Below are 20,000 nucleotides of genomic sequence, written 5' to 3' on the forward strand. Positions count from 1 at the left end.
AAATGCAAATCCTCTAATGATTTCCAGGGAGCTAAGGATACATTTGGTTCGCGCTAACAAATTTCGCTGTATGGAAATTTTGGGAAGACCATTGTTTTGGATTCATCTTTGAGACCCAGCCAGTTATTTCTGACCACACTTCAGTATGTGTATACTATCAAACCAGGTAAACAAAGGTCTGCATTTTGCAGCTGGATGGTGATAGGCAATTGACGCTTTGGTGGGGTTGCAAAATGCGACATGGCTTTTCCATTTATCGCATTATCATCAGTAATGACACTGATTACTTTAGATCTAATTTTTTCCAACCCTAGTATTATTTTTTTTATAACATGGAATAGCGTTTCTGCTTTTATAGCTTTTACAGGAATAATATGTACCACATTTCGAAATTTTGATTGAACAGCACCTGTCATGGAAGCATATGCAGTGGTTGCTGCTAAATTGCTGTTACATGCAGATGCTATTACAGCACCCCCCTTATAATAAAGGCTTTAAATGATCTTGATTTTTGCCTGATATACGAAAGAAAATGATCATCATACTGCTCTATTTCTGGACTAAGTTGCTTAAATATAAAAACCCGCCTGATCGTTGACATACTGGGTAAAATTAACCATTTCTATCCCTAAAGAATCCGTAACCTCGAGGTGAAATATTGCATAGCAAAGATGAAGAAACCAAAAAACCTGTTGAATACTGAATGCTCTTTTGAGTCATCAAGTTTAGTTGCTCAAAGATAAATTTCAAAGTCATTGAATGCTTGAATGGTTGGTCGATTATATAGAAAAGTTTGAATTAACTGAATAATAGCAACTGAGTTTATGAAAGAGCTACTTTGTCTGTCATAATTTCTCATTTCTTATAACATTACTTCGATGGTATTTGTATCTTGCACGTGAGAAGGAATGATGTAGTCGTGCAACTCACGTACGGGCAATTTATCGATATACGCTTGGACAGATTTATTAATGTATCAGTACAGACATAATCATATTAGAAGGTGAAAGCGATATGTGACTAATCAAGAAATAAGGCTCTTTATGAAATATTTCCCAGTACTTATCCAGCTTAAGTTTCCTTGAAAGTTCTTGCAAATCCCTAATTCCAATTTGCGTTTCGTATTCCTTAGCATCCGATTTACTACTTTCAATTGCTACTTTGATTACGGTTTCTTCTATTCTTTGTCTTTTAGAATCGGGTGACTCTCTTCGATATTCAGTTAGGTATTGAGGATAGTCTGGAAACACTTTGGGAACATCAAAACATTGTCTATATGGATGGATTGCCCCCCGTCATTAGGACACTCAGCCTTTAGAACTGCACTTTTTTTTAGACAGCCGTGATTTTCTTCACTCAAATATTATTGTTTATCGGAATATCCCAAAACATCTGGAAAAAAATCGAATACACACACACACACCACACACACACACACACACACACACACACACATATATATATATATATATAGTCACGTGTGTAGGAGCTTGGCTGAGAAGTTTGTGATTTAAAATGTTGTGCCTTGCTGGAGAAGTCCAACACATCGCACACACGTAAGGGGAAAGAGGAAAAAATGAAGTGCTTATGACTTACCTTGAGTTAAGGGATTGTTCTGTTTTAAGTCGCCTAGGAACTCATTTAATAACTCTAAACTGAATTTATTTGCAAAGAAAATGCCATTGAACTGACTGAGGTAACTGAACGGCATATAGGCCACGTGGAAAGAGCACCGTGTGCTGTCTGCATTACTCTTAACACTCACAATAGGAGAAAATGGCGAAATTCAACATTAAATGCAAAGCTGGTTTCCAAATTTATGAACTCTGGTAATAAAAGCGCTGGCAAGGAGGCAGGGATGCATGGAGTCGGCAGTTGGGAAACTGGAAATGAATTCCAAATTACACACAACATAAAACAAAGACGTCTCTCTCAATATTTATGTCTAATGCACTATGGAGGGAATTTATCCTTAATCACACACACTACTTAACGGATGGGAGAAATCTAGCATAAATAAATGGCTCAATGAAGATCTTCTTAATCTTGGACAAGTCACAAGTGTGGCACGTGCTACGAGGGTTGACAAAAGGATGTTAAATGGAGAAGTGAGAAAATTGAAATTTGAAAATGTGTATAGCAAAATTTGTCTTGGAGAGATAGGGGCTGGTTGGAATTTGCACTTTCGAGACGTACCTCAGTTGGCTTGTACATGTAGCTTGATGTCTGATGAGGACTCCAACCAGCGATGAGGCACAAAGGGCTGAAAAACAAGTCCGAGGCGGACACTTCTGTCCAATATAGGAACTGGAAGCGACTGAGGACGAATTCAGGGCATTTGCGGGCGACCTCGATTCAAGCACGGCCTGCGGCATTGTCTGGAAAGATGCAAAACAGCCAGCCAGCACAGAATTGTAGGAGAAGAGATCTTAGGCTAGGACTACCTAAAGCCTACCCAGCAGCCCATATAACCCCTACGACCTGCCCTTCTTACTCTACACTAGGTCTCTAGTTGTTAGCGGCTTTATACCCCCATCTTTGGGGCAGAGCGGACATGCCGATCCCCTAATTCGTAAAAAGGGGGGATGTTGCTAAAAATGGCTTCTTCTTGCAAATAAAGTAAATTTAGTTTTCTGGAGGAGGCGAGGCAATATAAATAACATGTATATATATATATGTATATATATATGTGTGTGTGTGTATACGTATATATATATATATATATATATATATATATATATATATATATATATATATATATATATATATATTATTATCGTTTATGTATGTATAAATAACAGATATTCAGTGGTCTTTAACCTTACCAACATTTCTTCATACAGTCTTATAGTATATGTAATTTACAATGAGCGTAATATCAGCATACTATGGTTTTATAATCACAGTGAGCGAGGAACTGATAACACACCACACATCCAAACAGACAATTATACACACACACACACACACACACACACATATATATATATATTTATATATATATATATATATATATATATATATTATATATATATTATATATATATCTATATATATATTTATATATATATATTATATATATTTATATATATTATAATATGATGATATATAATATATATTAATTATATATATTAATATATATATATATATATATATATTATATATCATATATATATATATATATATATATATATATATATATATATATATATATATTTATCTATATATATATATAATATAATATATATATATATATATATATATATATATATATAATATATAAGATATGTATTATATGTTATTATAATTATATATGATATATATATTATATACTATATATATATATATATATATATATATATTGTGTATATATATATAATTTATTTAACATATTTATTACCATTTTAGATATTTTTTCTTTTACAGTTTTTTGTAACTTCAACGTATTTTCCAAATTAAGAACTTTTTTTTTTTTTCTTTCTCTTATAGAAGCATTTCTATGGCATATTGCATAAGGTGAAAGTCGTTAATGTTCATTTACCATTAAATATGGCTCGTTATTTCGTATCATCCAGATTTTCCGTTTTTTCCCTCCTCGGATCAAGGATTCCCCCAAAGAGGAGAGCTAAAACCGACCTCGAAGTAGATTTATTACCTATGAGAGATCGTTAAAAAGTCGTTGGAGGGAATAGATTCTGCCATTAGTGGCCATGTAAACAGATTATATATATATATATATATATATATATATATATATATATATATATATATATATATATATATGTATATGTATATATATATATGTATATATGTATATATGTATATACATTTATATATTATATCCTATATATATATATATCTATATAATATATCTATATATATATATCTTTATATATCTTATATCTATATATCTATCTATATATCTATATCTATATGTATCTATATTTTATATATATATCTATCTATATCTATCTATCTATATCTATATCTCTATCTATCTCTATCTATCTATCTATCTATATATATATATATATATATATATATATATATATATATATAATATATATTATATATCTATCTATATATATATATATATATATATATAGATAGATATATTATATATATATATATATATATATTATATATATATATATATATATATAATATTGCTATGAGCGACCATTTTGGCCCCTCTTTATATTATTTTCCTTGAACAAATTGGAAAACTGAAGGAAGTATTTTAAAAGAATAAAAATTTGAGAGCAGGAAGTGTCAAATCCAGTAACCGGGACCCTACCTTGTTTTGACCGTTTGGATCACCGTGAGAGATGGTATGTTCAGTGAAGCCCCTTTTCCCTTGTGAATACGATTTTAATGACACTCCACACCTGCATGGTTGCTTTTCATCCCCTTGTCAGACTTTAATACCGTCCATATGCTAAATCCCTTGAAGGGTCACCCGCAATCAAGGGAATAGAGGTCCCTTTTTCTATTTTTTTTGTATGTAGGTCCCCAGTCCAATTTTACAAAAAGCCATTAGCGGCTGGTCGCCTCCAATGCCGCAAAATTTGAGTGTGTTTCGATGACCTGTCCCTCCTTGCCTTCTACCTGACTCCTTTCTCTCGCCAGTTGTATTTATAGTATTTTTGTGTTTCCTTTTTTTACACTAAGGGTTATATGCATATCCTAAATTCAAAGTTACAATTTTTTCATGAATATCAGTTTTTACCAAAAATCAATCTTTATCATAGTTTTAATGCATTATATAGCGCTAAATAATCCTTTGGATTCCAGTGCTTGGCTTCAAGCAAAATTCCATATTCCATTCCAATCCATTCCATTCTTTCCCTTCGCTTTTGTCATCGTAACCTTTCCGCCACCGCTACCCCACCCACACACACCTTGACCAATGGTCGTCCTAAAACTATTGACCCACGATAGCCACATTGAACCCCGGCCAACTATAGAGGAGACCTGGTCACTGGATTGTGACGTAGTCAGCTTGAGGACATGGTTCCAGCTGTGTGCAACCTTCACCATGGTAATTGCTACTGTTTGTTTTCCATATGGTAAACGAATCTTTACATTGTCTTATTATCATTGTCTTTCTATTCTTCAATTTACTTGGTGCCTATAGCATTTTGTCCATGAAAGTTTTCCAATATCTGTGGTAATCAAAACGGGAAAGGGGAAAATGGTGTCTATATTAAGAAATTTATTCAGAAAAAATAAAAAAGGGTCAAAGGAAAAACGAAAATAAATGTTATTTACAGAAGAAAGTAATGAAAATAATAATAACAATAATCATGATTATAAAAATAACGTTGTTGAAAAATATATTAACGGGCATTGGAAGTTAAAGTTTGCAGCTTTCTATTTTTTCCTTCACTTCTACCATGGGCCAATGAGAAATTTTCTTTCCTACAAAAATTGTTCAATAATGAATTTGTTGACACCCAAACAAGCTTTTTTTTCTATATTTTCTGTACTATGGTCTGCATCGCATACATCAGTGGGAAATCCACTGTCATTGTCTGTAAGTGCTTTCATTGCTAATGCCAGAGCAATATTTCTTTGATTCATTGCCCCTAGAAAAATTTTCATTTTAGGAATTTTACTTATTACATAACTATACATGATAATGTTCACAGTTGATAGCACTTGGGCGTAATAGGGAACCTCTGCTGACATCATTTATATAGTTATAAGTTTGGGGAAGCTCTTCATCGTTTGAATGCGTCGTAAGCTCTCTGCAAAATGAACATTTTATTTTCTTGTCCACAGAGAACAGCAGTAACCAGCAAAATAGACTATAACTGGAATAACTTCTTCACATTCGACAAAATATTTCTGCTCGGTATTCAAATCAAAGTTCCCTAAATTTACGTGCTCATTACAATTCATTTCTTCCCACTTAATTTCCTTAAATTTCAGTTATTAAATTAACAGACTTACCATTAAGAAGTAAATTGTATCTGAGAATAGATATTCTTAGTTTTTTCTCGGATTAAAAAACCTAGCGTACTGATATGTAATAAATGCCACCTGAGAGCTGACGGTATTTACTAAATCGTTCTTCCAGATTATCAGTTTGGAATTTGCCAGTGAGAATGTAATCCATTTTCAGTTCTGGAATACAGTAATTTGTAAGCTCTATAACTGCATGTGTTGTGTTTCAAAGCTGTAAACGTTTCTTGTGTCAAATTTCCCGTAGTTGACTTGTTTTCACCCCAGACTTGTAACCATAGATGGAAATGGTTGAGACTCCTATTTTATATCTCCGGCATCATTGGTTAGAGGTGTTGCTTATTGATTATTTAGCCGTTTAACTTTAAACTTAGATTTGCTGCTTGGGAAGAGAATGACAAGCGGTTTTTCATTCCAAAACATAATAGTCCTTCTGTGACATAATCATTAAAAATCTTTAATACTAGGTTTACATTTTGTTTTTCAAGGCTTGATGGCTCGTTTCTTTGTGTCACATTGTAAGAACTACTTAAAAGATAATTTTTCTCCCAAAGAGTGAAGCTTTTGCAATGAATTTAGGGGAGCATTATTCATTTCAATTCCTTTTTCGAAGTACTCGCCACTGTAAGAAAAGTTTGGAAACCTCGTTAGTTTTTTTTCTGTATCTTTATGTGCAACCCAATTATTCCTGATGCATTTTAACAAATGGACCGAATCAAACATAAAAAAAGAGGTCTACTTTTTTTGGTAAGGATTCTCATAACCTATAGATAACTATGGAGGGTTAGGAAAATATGAGATTCCTTTCCCATTGATGGCATTATGTCAAGGAGCGAATGAAATACAATTGGAGAGAAAGGTCTCAGGTACACAACAAGATCAAGAATACCAGATGGTTAATTGTCAAAAGGGTAAAAGTTAAGAGAAATAACCCAGGATTATCGGATACAACACTGTCACAAACCTAAACAGATTTGACCCTAACCGAAATTACAAAGTATCTTTACAGTCCAAAACATGTAAAAACTGAATAATTTAATTTTTTTGCTTATATTTATCTACAACTTTTTTCTTTATGAAAGCATCAAGTTTAAGTAAACCAAGACATAAATTTAGAACATTTCTATTATTTGACTTGATGAAACAAGATTCAATTATATTCCTTTTGACTGGTCTTTACATGGGATTAGGCTCTTGCTTGACTCCAGTTAATAGGATGATCTAAATCTCATATGTACGAATAATGCATTCGATATTTGCCCAGTTCTCACAGAATGCTGTTTGAGACGTTGTGAAAGAGATTTACCGGTCTGTCCGTAATACTTTATCACACTTTTTGCAAGGAATTTCATATATGCAGCATGGAAGATCTTTAGAGAATTTTTGATTACTAAACTCTTGACATTAATATTACTGAAAACATTTATGTTAAAAAAGCTTTAAAATTCTAGGAATATCTAAAAACTTTCATCATAGGGTAATTTTAGAATGTTATGCTTACTAAATTCAAGTTTTGCCATTAGTTGAATAAAATGTTTTTTCTAGCTGTTTTCCATGCCACATCTACAAAAGTCTTGGGTATTTAAGTTTCAATGCAATATCATAAATAGTTTTAATTCCAGCGTCAACAAATTGCGGGCTACAAACACGTAAAGCCCTTAGGAGCATCCCAGAAAAAAGAGAATTTAACATTTTGATGGTTGATTGATTGTAGTAATGAACAAAAGAGGCAATGTTAGTTGGTTTTCAAAAGACTGAAAAGGTGAAATTTCTATCATTTTTAAGGACAGTTACATCAAGAAAATTCAAATTAAAATTTCTTTTAAATTTCTCTATACAGTAAATTTGATAGAAGGGACTAAATTATTGAGATGATTAAGGAATTCCTGGAGATTTTCGTGAACTGGCCAAATACAGAAAATATTATCCACATACCTAAACCAAATAACTTTTTGGGGCGAAATTTTTGGTAAGAGTTTTCTAAAAAAAATTCCATGTAAATATTGCTAAGGACAGGAGATAAGGGATTACCCATAGCCATGCCAAACTTTTGTACAAAAAATTCCCCAATACATAACCTTATGAGACTAATTGAGGTTTGACTACACTTAGGGAATGTCTTTGACGTTCCAGTTCATCCTCCAAATATTCAAGTCAGTCATCTACAGACACTTTTGTAAATAAAGAGACAGCATCAAACTAACCATATTAAATCAAAATTCAAATTTAAACTATTCAATTTGTTTATAAAATCAACATAGTTTTTAACATTCGTGTTAGCGATGTTTCCTACCAAAATCAATAACCCTATCAGACCAATCATTAGTTCAGTGGGCTCATCATAACATTCAAAAAATTACCCTATATATATATATATATATATATATATTATCTCTATTCTATCTATCTATTCTATCTATCTATCTATCTATTCTAGCTATCTATTATCTATCTATCTATCTATCTATCCATCTATCTATCTATCTATCTATCTATCAGTCAGTCCCCGGGTTACGACAGCTCCGGCTTACGACGTTCCGAGGTTACGACGCGTTTTCTTAAATTTTCATTGAAAAATCCGCCTGGGTTACGACGTTTGTTCCGACGTTACGACACCGACGCTTCCGACGCTCCGAGTTAACGACACTTTAAAAAAACGCATACTATGATAAAAATCCTTTATAGTTTAGCACAGTATATTAATAAAAATAAGTTTCTGGTTAGATTACAAAAAAAATTTTGAGGTTATGATGATTTTCAACACTTTTTATGTCGTATTTTTCTATGTTTTTTAGTGACGCCTCATATGCGGAACTAGTTTCCGAGCGAATGAATACTAGCTTATGATGTGCAAAGTTTATAACAGTATCCAAAAGTGCAATAATGAAAAAAAAATCATTGCTTGTTTCCAGTAATAATAACAAAACTAAGTTTCTGGTTAGATTACAACGCAAATTCCAAGGTTAAGACGGTTTTTTATGCTTTTTAACGATACCTCATACGCAGAACTAGTTTCTGAGTGGAGGGCGCATAAATTAATTTACGCTACTAACTGTATGGTAAATTGACGAACAACGACCTAGCAGGGTCGAGGACGCTATGGAGCGTAACAATCCCACAACGCCACTTCAAATCGCGTGCTTGTCTTCATTTCGCTAGGTTGTGTCTTGCTACGTTGCTGAATTTTTAGCATTTTTCATGCCTTTACTACGGCTCCCAAACGGCAGAGTACTTCCTCCAATGATAGTTCATCCAAGAAGAGGAAGGTCATCACCATGGAGGTAAAATACGATGTCGTTAAGCGTTCTGAGAAGGGAGAGACCAACACAGAGATAGGTCGTGCTTTGGGCCTGAGCAGGACGACGGTGGTAACCATAGTGAAGGATAAGGAACGCATTCTCAAGCACGTTAAGGATGCTGCAACCGATGAAGGCAACGGTGATCAACGAGAAGCAACGTAGCCAGAGCATTGTGGAAATGGAGAGAAGTTGCTGATGATCTGGCTGGAGGACCAGAACCGCGACGTGTTCCGGTGAGCTTAAGTGTGATCCAGGAGAAGGCTAGAGAGCTGCATGAGGCAGTAGTGAAAAAGTATGGAGAAGGCAGTGCTAGTGGTGAATTTTCCGCGAGTAGAGGTTGGTTTAACCATTTTAAGGCTCGTGCAAATTTGCATAATGCGAAGCTGCAAGGTGAAGCTGCTAGTGCTGATAGCGAAGCAGCAGAAAAGTTTTCCTAGTAGTTTGGCTGAAATAATTAAGGATGGTGGTTACACGGCTGACCAAGTTTTTAATGTAGGAGAAGTCAGCACCTGGCCATAAAGCTGGTAAGGAGGAGCGACTGACTTTGCTGTTTGGGGCCAATGCAAGTGGCGATTTGAAACTTAAGCCCTTGCCGGTGTATTTGGCCAAGAATCCGAGGGCTTTCAAGGGCATTTTCAAGAGTCAACTCCCTGTGATTTGGAAGTCTAACAAGAAGGCTTGGGTTACCTTGAAGGTCTTCGAAGATTGGTTCAATGACCAATTTCGTGCCAGCAGTGGAACGGTATTGGTCTCCGAAGGGTCTGCCTTTGAAGGTGCTTTAGTTTTTAGACAATGCCCCTGGTCACCCTTCAAATTTGAGCAACATGCACCCTAATGTGAAGGTGTGTACCTCCCACCCAATACCCACGTCGCTGATACAGCTGATGACCACCAGGAGTAATTGTTAACTTTAAGGCTTACTACCTTAGAAGGACAATAAGTTTTGCTCTGAGGGCCATAGAAGGTAACAAGGAGTTGACTCTGAAGCAGTTCTGGAAGGGCTACAACATTACTGATGCAGTCAGGAACATTGCAAGTGCTTGGGACGAGGTGAAGACGACCACTTTAAATGAGGCCTGGAAGAAACTGTGTCCAGTTTGTGCACAGTTTTGAAGGCTTTGACCAGGCAGAAGACATCGAGACTGTGACGAGGAAAATCGTAGGGCTAAGCAAGAGGCTGAAACTAGATCTCGAATCTGCTGATGTTACAGAGCTGCTGGCGTCCCATGGAGAGGAATTGTCAGCAGAGGACCTCCTTGAGCTGGAGCAGCAGATGATTGAGGAGGAGTTAGAGGTACCAGAGCCAAAACCCCAGGACATTAACTGTAAAAGGCTTGTCAGAGGGTTTTACTAATCTGGAGAGAGCCTTGGCTGCTTTTGAGGGAGAAGACCCTAACGTTGCAGGTTTGACAAAATCAGGAGAGGGATCATGGATTTGGTGACTTTCTACAAGGAGACCTGAAGGAGAAGCAGATGAAGAAAAGTGTGGCAGTCCAGGCTTGACACTCCTTTCACAAGTCTCCAGTACCACCGCCTCCCACTCCTAGTCCTGGTAAGGAATTCTGAACTCTTACTAATTTATTTTGTTTACATACTGTAATATAAAATGTGTTATTATTTTAATGTAACATATACTAAATGTTAGAGTAAATTGTAACTTCGTTAATTTTCATCATTTGTATTTTATTGCAGAAGTGGTGACAATTCCAGATCCCCCTTTACCTGGACCCTCTGTAGCAGCCCGTCCACCTCTATCAGGTAAGAAATTTTCATTTTTCTCATTTTCATTTTTGTTTGGAAATTGCTTACTACATTATGACATACATACACTACTACAATGTGTTTTGATTTTGCATAACCTAATGTTTTTCTTTTTGTATCATTCCAGACCCCTTTGATAGTGATGATGACCCAGATGGCCCTGAGCCTCTCCATGTTTGGATTTGTCTCGCCCTATTCATCAGGTAAGGAATCCTTAACAAATTTTTAAAATGTTTTTATAAATTGCTAATAGAAATTTTATAAAAAGTGTACATATGTACACTAAATACTACATCCACCTTATTTATGTACCCTATCATTCTTTTCAGATCTAGATGTTGCCTCTTCAGAGCCAAAATCAGTTGATACGACTAGTATCACTTCTCCAACTCCATCAGGTAAAAGAATTCTTCATTTTTTATATTGTGCATTATGTCAAACAGTAATAATATATGTGCAGTAGTTAATACATACTCTTATCATTTTTATTTTTTTATCATTCCAGACTCCCAAGTGTAAGTGTTTACATAATAAAAATATGGAATGTTATTCCATATATATAAAAGACTAAAACTAAAGAGGTCAACCAGATTGCTTGCAGGAATGTGATCAGACTAGAGACGCTAAAGATGACGTATACAATAAAAGTAGGCTAAGTTGACATGCCGTCACCTGTAGTCATTCAATTGTTTATAAACTTTAGTCCAAGCTCCCTGCTTGAGACAACTACCGTGACCTATAATTCAAACGGCCTACGTGATCTGTAGTGTGTGTCATTATGATCGTATGTTCGTATGTTCGAGCTACTGTCTGTTCCTTTATGACTGGTAACCGAGATGGTAGTAGAGGCAGAATAGTTAGCTATCGTCATTAGAAGACCTGTACCTCTTTACCTAAGCTTTATCGTGTAGAGAAAATAGAATTAGCCATCATCATTGGCAAAAGCGATCAAGCTATCGTCATTGGAAGACTTGTACAATCATACTTGATCTTCACTATGTAATATCAGAGAAATATAAGTATTTTTATACTTCGTGTTTTCTAAGAACCTCACATCAGAAGGAAATCGTCATGAGTTTAACACATCGTCGTCATAACCAAGAAAAATATACTGACTTCGTAAGTGATCTACAAACCCCAAGACACTCCATTGAATATGGAAGTGCAATACCAACCGACTTAGCGTAAGATTATCGCAAGTCTAACATTACCTCATAGGGCGCCTTATTATACAAGGCAACAGCCCTAAAAGTGGTGGCAGCGACTGTACGTGCCTAAAAGTGGTGACAGCGGTCCAGAAGAACTCTACAACTTCTCCGAAGAAAAACCAGAATAATAAATCATGAAGTCAACGACGACGAAAGCAAGAGATTCTTCAAGCAACTTAGTATCATCGTTTAGTGAATAACTTAGAGAAACAAACCCGACGTGTCCTTTTCCTACGGCAACGCAAGCTTCGTCTCTCATTAGAATCATTCAAGAAAACATCGTTAGTGAGCGTTTCCGGCACTTCAAGAAACAAACCGAACGCGTCTGCAGCATCGGATCTTAAAGGGCTCGAATCATCGAAACAACGCGCACGGGGGAAACTCAAGCCAAAAACCAGGTCATCCGCTAAATAGAGAAGGAGGACCAAGGCCGTGTGTCGTTATCGGAACACCGTGACTTCCCACAAAAGCAAGCTAAGTACAATTTTTTATTCATTTGGAGTAACTTTGAGTGTTTCCTTTACAGGTCGAATTTCGTTATTCCTGTGGCTGAAGTTACGAGACATTCTTAATCTTACTTTTTTACAGAAATTATCTACATCAATTGAGATATCGCTACTGCGAGTTTTTATCTTGAGTGTCTGTTTCCAGAAGTTCTACTGAAATATCATAACCATATACGATGTTAATTTTATCATTTTGGGTGTTATTAATAATCCCTTACGTAACAAATCATATTAAACAGTGAATATGCGTTTACGCAGTGGACGTCTGTATTTATACAGATGCATGGATAGGGTCGTTAGGCACCGTAGTGATTAGAAAACACACAAACAAGTGGAAACACCCGTACAAATCTAGTAAATTAGAGGTAAACACTATTTCGGGTCATGACAATAAATGCTCCTTTGCAAAGTCCCGATCGCAGTTTTAGCCTTGAGTTTTTTTAGTTATATAAAATATCGAACCTCAATGACTCAACTTCACTTTAAAAATACGGCTGGATTGCAAGGAATAACATGTCTGTAAAAAAAACTTTCATTAGGCTAAATGTGCTGACCAGGATATCTTCACTATTTCAAATTTTAGCAAAGAATGAAGTAAACAACAGCAAGTACAAACAGTTATTATTGAACGCAGTAGAGATAACTTGTCTTAATAGTAATCGCTCAGTTCCTAATAGTTCGTCATTCATACGTTCGTTGCTTTATCCGTAACCAACAACAGAATGCTAAAAACACATAATACATTGCCGATGGTAAACAGTAGCCCTAAATATCAGAATCAAAACAAAGCAAACTCGGTTACTGTGTCATATAGTCAGACGGTCAAGGTCAGTCAAAGCTGCCGAAGTGTTCAAAGCCATAGCAAATTCCACACAATAAGCGACTCTAGCAGAGTGGGAAAAGCGATGTTGGATCTTACATGCCAATATCTTTTTTGAATTAAAAAGGATTTTTCCTATGAATCACACGACCGTATCAAGTAATCAGAGCAGGTTTTTCGTAATACTTAAGTTATTATAAATACTGGTGGGTTAAGCCCGACTGTACGCGCCGTAAAATTAGAATATCTTGTTTTATGCCTTTAGTCCACGTAATATCCTTTATTTACGGACTCACCGTCTGTTTTTCGAACTTCCCTAATGAGAAGTCCGGATAAGCGAGCGCTTACAGATACCTCTATAGTTATAAAAAACATTGATCTGTATCTAGTGTAATTGTAAGATCCATCTAGGGGTATACAAAATATTATCTTACATCCTGCAAAATAAGGCGTTTATATCAAAGGAAAATCCCATAAAACTTCAAACATATTAAAATCCGTTTGAACAAAAAAAGAGAGAGTTAATCAAATAATAACTTATATAGAGGAACTATACATTTGTCTCATAAATCGTAACATTGTTCAAATGACCTAACAGAATTCTCCCACAACTGCAGTCGCAGTTTGCACGCAAAATCTCGAGAAGCATGCACCCTCGAATGTCTTAGTGCGTGTAAAAAGACCTTGCTGGAAATTAAATTTTAATCCTTCCCGACACTGAAATATAACTATTTCGCGAACAAAGCCCTAGACACGGTTGACTAGCAGCAACAAGTTAAATCTAGTGATCCACAAAACGTATACATATTGTGGATACGGAAGTTATAAATACGCATTTTTTATTGTTGCTAATTTTTTAATCACGCCAAATCAGTCGTAGATGAATCTCTCTTATACTCTATCTAAAGTAATATCCGTAAAGTCATCTTCAAGCAGAGGTGATTCAGCAGAAACTTTTTTTTATCTTTTATCTGAATACCAGGAAGTTTCTCCACCAGCGAGTGATCTCTGGGGAAAACGGATGTAATTTAACACAAAATACAGTCTAAGGACAAACTTAAAGCTATATATGTACCTTCGTATAGACTCTCAATGCAATTTCAAAATAGAGATAAATGACGAAGTTGAAATATGTTAGTAATAGGAGCTATTAGGAAATCAAATAACCCATATAATTTTCCCTCAAAACGTCATGCCATAAAAGATCGGACTTGGCGTATCTGCGTAGATTTCTGTCGCTTAAACAAGGAAACGACTCCCGATAGTTTCCAGTGCCATGTACCGGACGACATCTTATCTCTGTTAGGTTAGAATAAATTTTTCACCAGCTTGGATTTACTTAAAGCTTTTACCAGATACCATTACCTAAGTGATTGTACCTCATACACCGTTTTCAGCACACTCAGGGGACATTATCGATTTTTACGTATGCCTCCGGCTTACGTTGCGCCCCAATTACAATATAGTGTTTGGAGACTTTTAAGGGATACCCCTACATGCTTATATGGTTGGTCTTATAATCTTTTCTAAATACCTTAAAGTACATTCACATAAACTAGAGCTAGTGCTACAGAGAGACAAATAATCTCGGAGTAAAATATCTAAATGTGAGTTTTTTTAAAACCGAACATGTTTATCTAGGTTTTATGTGTCTAGTCAAAGTCTTAAAGTAGTCCATGGCAAGGTGTCGGCTATTCATAACTTTCCGGTACCTATTAACGTAAAAGGGGGATACAGCACTTTGGCGCTGTAGTGGGTATTACAATCGTATGCAAATATGTAACTCTTCAATCATAGCGGCTCCTTTAACAGATCTTACGAAGAAGAGGGTAGATTTATTATGGTCTAAAAAGCATCAACAGGCGTTCGATATCTTAAAAACGGAATAATGCAGCTCACCTAACTTAAAAATCCCTGATTTAAATAAGGAATTTTTTTATTGCAACAGATTCCTCAGACCAAGGTAAGAGGGGTACTACTTCAGTAATATGATAAACAGTTCTTTCCTATAGCTTTTTATCCACGTAAACTAAAGCCCTCTGAAAGTAAATATGCAGTAATAGGCAAGGAAGGGCTAGGTATCTTTAACTAACTAGTACATTTTAAGTTCATAATCTATGGCTATCCTGATAAAGTCCTTACTGAACATGAGTCCTTTACCGAGTTTTTCAAAGGCTTTAATCACAGTCCAAAAGGAACTAGGTGACAAATGATCATTCAGGTCTTTGGAGCCAAGATAAGATATCTACCTGGGAAAGCAAATATCATAGCTGACGCATTATCCCGCAATCCCGCACCATACAGCAAAGAACCATTAATTGGACTAAAAGATATAGAAACATCCGTGCCTATTGTTAAAACCGTATCTAAACAAGTATCTAAACAAGAAAATTCCTTAACCCAAGAGATCGCGAGCATTGAATATCTGGGTTGGAGCGCAGAACTGTTACAAACTGAACAAAGCAAGAGTCAACAGACATAACCCAAACAATAAACACTTCGAACGGAAACGCACACTTCGAACGGAAACAGGGTCAGCGGCTAAGCAAAAACAATAAACACTTCGAGCAGAAACCCTAGCAAAGTATATTTAAAGTATGTGTATCAGAATAATGTAATCAAATGTAATATTATATGTAGGTCCGTGACGAGGAAAACCCGAAGAACACAGCAGATAACTAACGACCAGGTAGTAGTAATAATCTCTCTCATACCAATCGTCATAAACTGGTTGCATTCCGTCATCCAGGGTTCCCTACTATGTCACAGAAAGCCAAATCACTGTGTTACTGGCCTACAATGCTTACAGATATAAAAAGCACATAAACTGATTGTAACACGTGTCATGAAACAAGGGACACTAAGACACCTGTCAGTTAAGGGCCTATCCTGTGCCAAATCAATCCTTGAAAGAATATACGTAGAATTATTAACAGAATTACGAGTCTGACAGAGGGAATGAACACTTCTTAGTATTAATAGTTCCTTGACACGTTATATAGAATTAATAGCACTAAAAACAAACACCGCAATGAGTATGCTAGGAATATTTATGAGTGCTAAATCAGTAAACATGGAATTCAACACATGATAATCTGACTCGGGTGGTGTAAATCAATAATCTCCTTAACTCGTGTGAATTCCTTTCCATTAAGAAAACCAATAATATATTTTATCACCCAGTCAATCGGTATGGTAGAATAACGGATAAATAAAAAAAGTGTCAATGTCTTACGAGTTACAGCTTGTGATATTGGATCCGTACTGGATTATAGCGGTTTCTCGCGGTTTTAAATACCTTTATCATTCATATCTCGTATCTGTAGAATGATACCGCAAGTAGCCTTATACGGTATGCCGCTAGAACATTTTCCACATATTCAAGCCAAACCATTAATTTATCAAATATATATAAAAAAAATATATAAATAAATAAATATAAAAAATAAAATATGGATACAAGTGGAGTCAATATAATACACTCCGTAAGAAGTCGGAAGGGTTACAAATTATAATAAAAAAGGAATCACGATAAAATCAATAAGCAAACGTAACCAGTTAGGTTAAATTAAATATCCAAATATATATGCGTAAAGATTTGAACTCTAACTTAACGCTTTAGTAATGACAAATACGCTAAAAGTTCAAACACACACCTCACCTGACATATTGTCTGTCCCGGTGATTTATATCCGTAGTCAATGAAAAAAAATATTAATAATAAATAAATAAAATAATATAAATTAAGAGATTTTAAAGTCAGGAAGTCTAGAAGTGAAAATGTTATCTATGGAATAATCCTATATGAATCTTATGCAGGGCTAATAATATATATAGAATTTGTATGGAAACCTTTCTCATTAGTTTGAATAAGGAATATCTAATTTAACAGTATTACATTTATTTACAATCATGCAGATATCCAACATGAAACTAATATATTGTTCAATTTTGGTACTGTTTTTTTTTTTCAGACATTCTTTTTCGTGTGGGTCGACTATAAAAACAAAAAAACAAACAAAATTTATACTAAGTCTTTTCTTTTACAGCAAGTAACGTAACGCTTAAGCTGGTGACGACGTCATCAGTCTAGAAGATGCCTGACGCGTTTGCCGACTAATCATTGTTCTCTATAACCTCATAGACCGCTTGTGAAGCAGATCGACTGGAGAAAGGAATGCTTAGCTCATGAACTTCACATGTGGTTCATAGGTCACATGACATACCACTAACATATTCTTATCCTGTGTGTGCAATGCAATTAGTTAAGGACTTGCAATCATTTTAAAATTAATGAACAAAATAAGCAAATAGAATAATTTCTATAACAAAATGAATTAATTTTTTTTCTGAACCTCATAGACATTTAGAAGTTATCAAGACATGTATAAGAAATATTTACTTGCAACATTAGCCTATTACAATTCAAGTAAAACATTCATGGGAAAATGTCACATTTTCTTGAAAAAAAAAACAAAAACAAAAACAAAACCAAAGTTATATAGAAATTAGTTACATAGTGGGTTCTTTCGTTGCATCTCTAGCCTATTAATAAAGTTTTAAAAATTAACCTCAGAGGATGCGCACGAGAAAAATTGAATATGAAACTTTTGTTATGGGGTACATAGGATCAGATTTTATCACAACTTAATTTCAGTTAGCATAGAGAAATACAAAATCATGATTAATATTCTCTTTGACTCTTATGTTGCCTGGCAATCTTACAAATAGCTCCATTTTACACTTCTTTGTCTAGTAACTTACTACCAGTAATATAGAATTTTCTTTGGGATTCGTATTGATATCTGTTTTTATTTTTTATAATTATGGATATTTTTACAGTCCTCATAGACCTGGATAGGTTCACTCATTGTTAATGCCATGGATAAAAAAGTTGTACGGCTGACTCTTTTGAATTCCACAAATATCAGCGAATTCATGTGGGTTAAGTCCGGATCTAAATGGCTTTCTCCCCCTCCCGTATTTGGATGTTGTCTGAATTTACTTTGCCCTTGTGACAAATATAATTTCACTTGCAGGCTGATTAATGGAACCTGGTTACAGTATCCTGCAGTACGAGAGTTTCACATCGCAACTTCAAAAAATCGTTCGTCGCTGCGGACGACGGCAGTCGAGTAACAACCACCTACAATGTGAAAGGAATAAGCACCATCATGGACTTCTTCGACCGACACCCGTATCCCGTCGTTAATCTCGTTTTAATGCGGAACGCTTCGGCGGCTGTCGGAAAATAGAAAATAGACTACAAAAGGGACATACTTCCGACAATTACGACCCGAAGGATATTCAACTCTACTTTGCTGGCGAAGGAATTGTGCTGGGGTTGATTTTATTCATCGCGAACGTATTCGTGTAGCTTAGGATGCAGAGAACACAAGTATGAGCGCAAAATAGAACGTTGGACCCGCCCAGGCAAATTTTCACCTTGTTTTAACCATTTGAAATTGGCCCTTTCATTTGGCTATAGGTGGTTGTCTGGAACTGTGTAATGGACGAAAAGTTGTTCGAACGCTAGTTAAATGTGTGGTAGTATAACCTCGGTCATGTATCCTATATATATATAAAGTATCATGTATCCTATATATAAATGATCATAAATAACAGAGTCGAAATATATCTTTGCGTGTACGCAATAGGAATCTATTATATAAATGATCATATATAACAGAATCTAAATATATCTTTGCGTGTACGCAATGGGAATTATTTAAAGTGCACATATATTAATCATAATTATATGAATCCATATACATATGTATAAACAAATCAGATAGCCTATAATCAATCTGTTACCTTTTATCTTACCAACATCTGCAGTTATATATGAGTTAGTATATGGATTAATGAATCAGATATATAACAGTTAGCATAAAAATCAACGAATCAATCAGCATAAACATTAATAATTTTTATCAATTCATATATGAAATTTTTATCAGTTAAAATATGATTTTTATCATGTTAATCTTCATTCTATGCGATTACCAGAGTACATTAGTATTTTCTGTAGCATATGTATCTTAATGAGAATGAAGTGAAAAAACTGTATCAGATATATCACATGATCACTATTATTTACGAATATTATATGCATATTATGTCTAATATTTTATTACTTGAATCTGTATTTGTGTACACCATGAATTTTTTTTTACTTATAAGTATTTTCTATTATCTATATATATTCACATAGTGTCTGTATCACACTCCTATAAGTCAAATGCAAGTCAAGTTTGAGTAATATTCAGTGGTTGGTTTTGGTAGTTGACCGAGCTAATGTAAGTGTTTACATAATAAAAATATGGAATGTTATTCCATATATATAAAAGACTAAAACTAAAGAGGTCAACCAGATTGCTTGCAGGAATGTGATCAGACTAAAGACGCTAAAGATGACGTATACAATAAAAGTAGGCTAA

The sequence above is a fragment of the Macrobrachium nipponense genome, chromosome 37, assembly GCF_015104395.2.
Source record: "Macrobrachium nipponense isolate FS-2020 chromosome 37, ASM1510439v2, whole genome shotgun sequence".
Lineage (NCBI taxonomy): Eukaryota > Metazoa > Arthropoda > Malacostraca > Decapoda > Palaemonidae > Macrobrachium > Macrobrachium nipponense.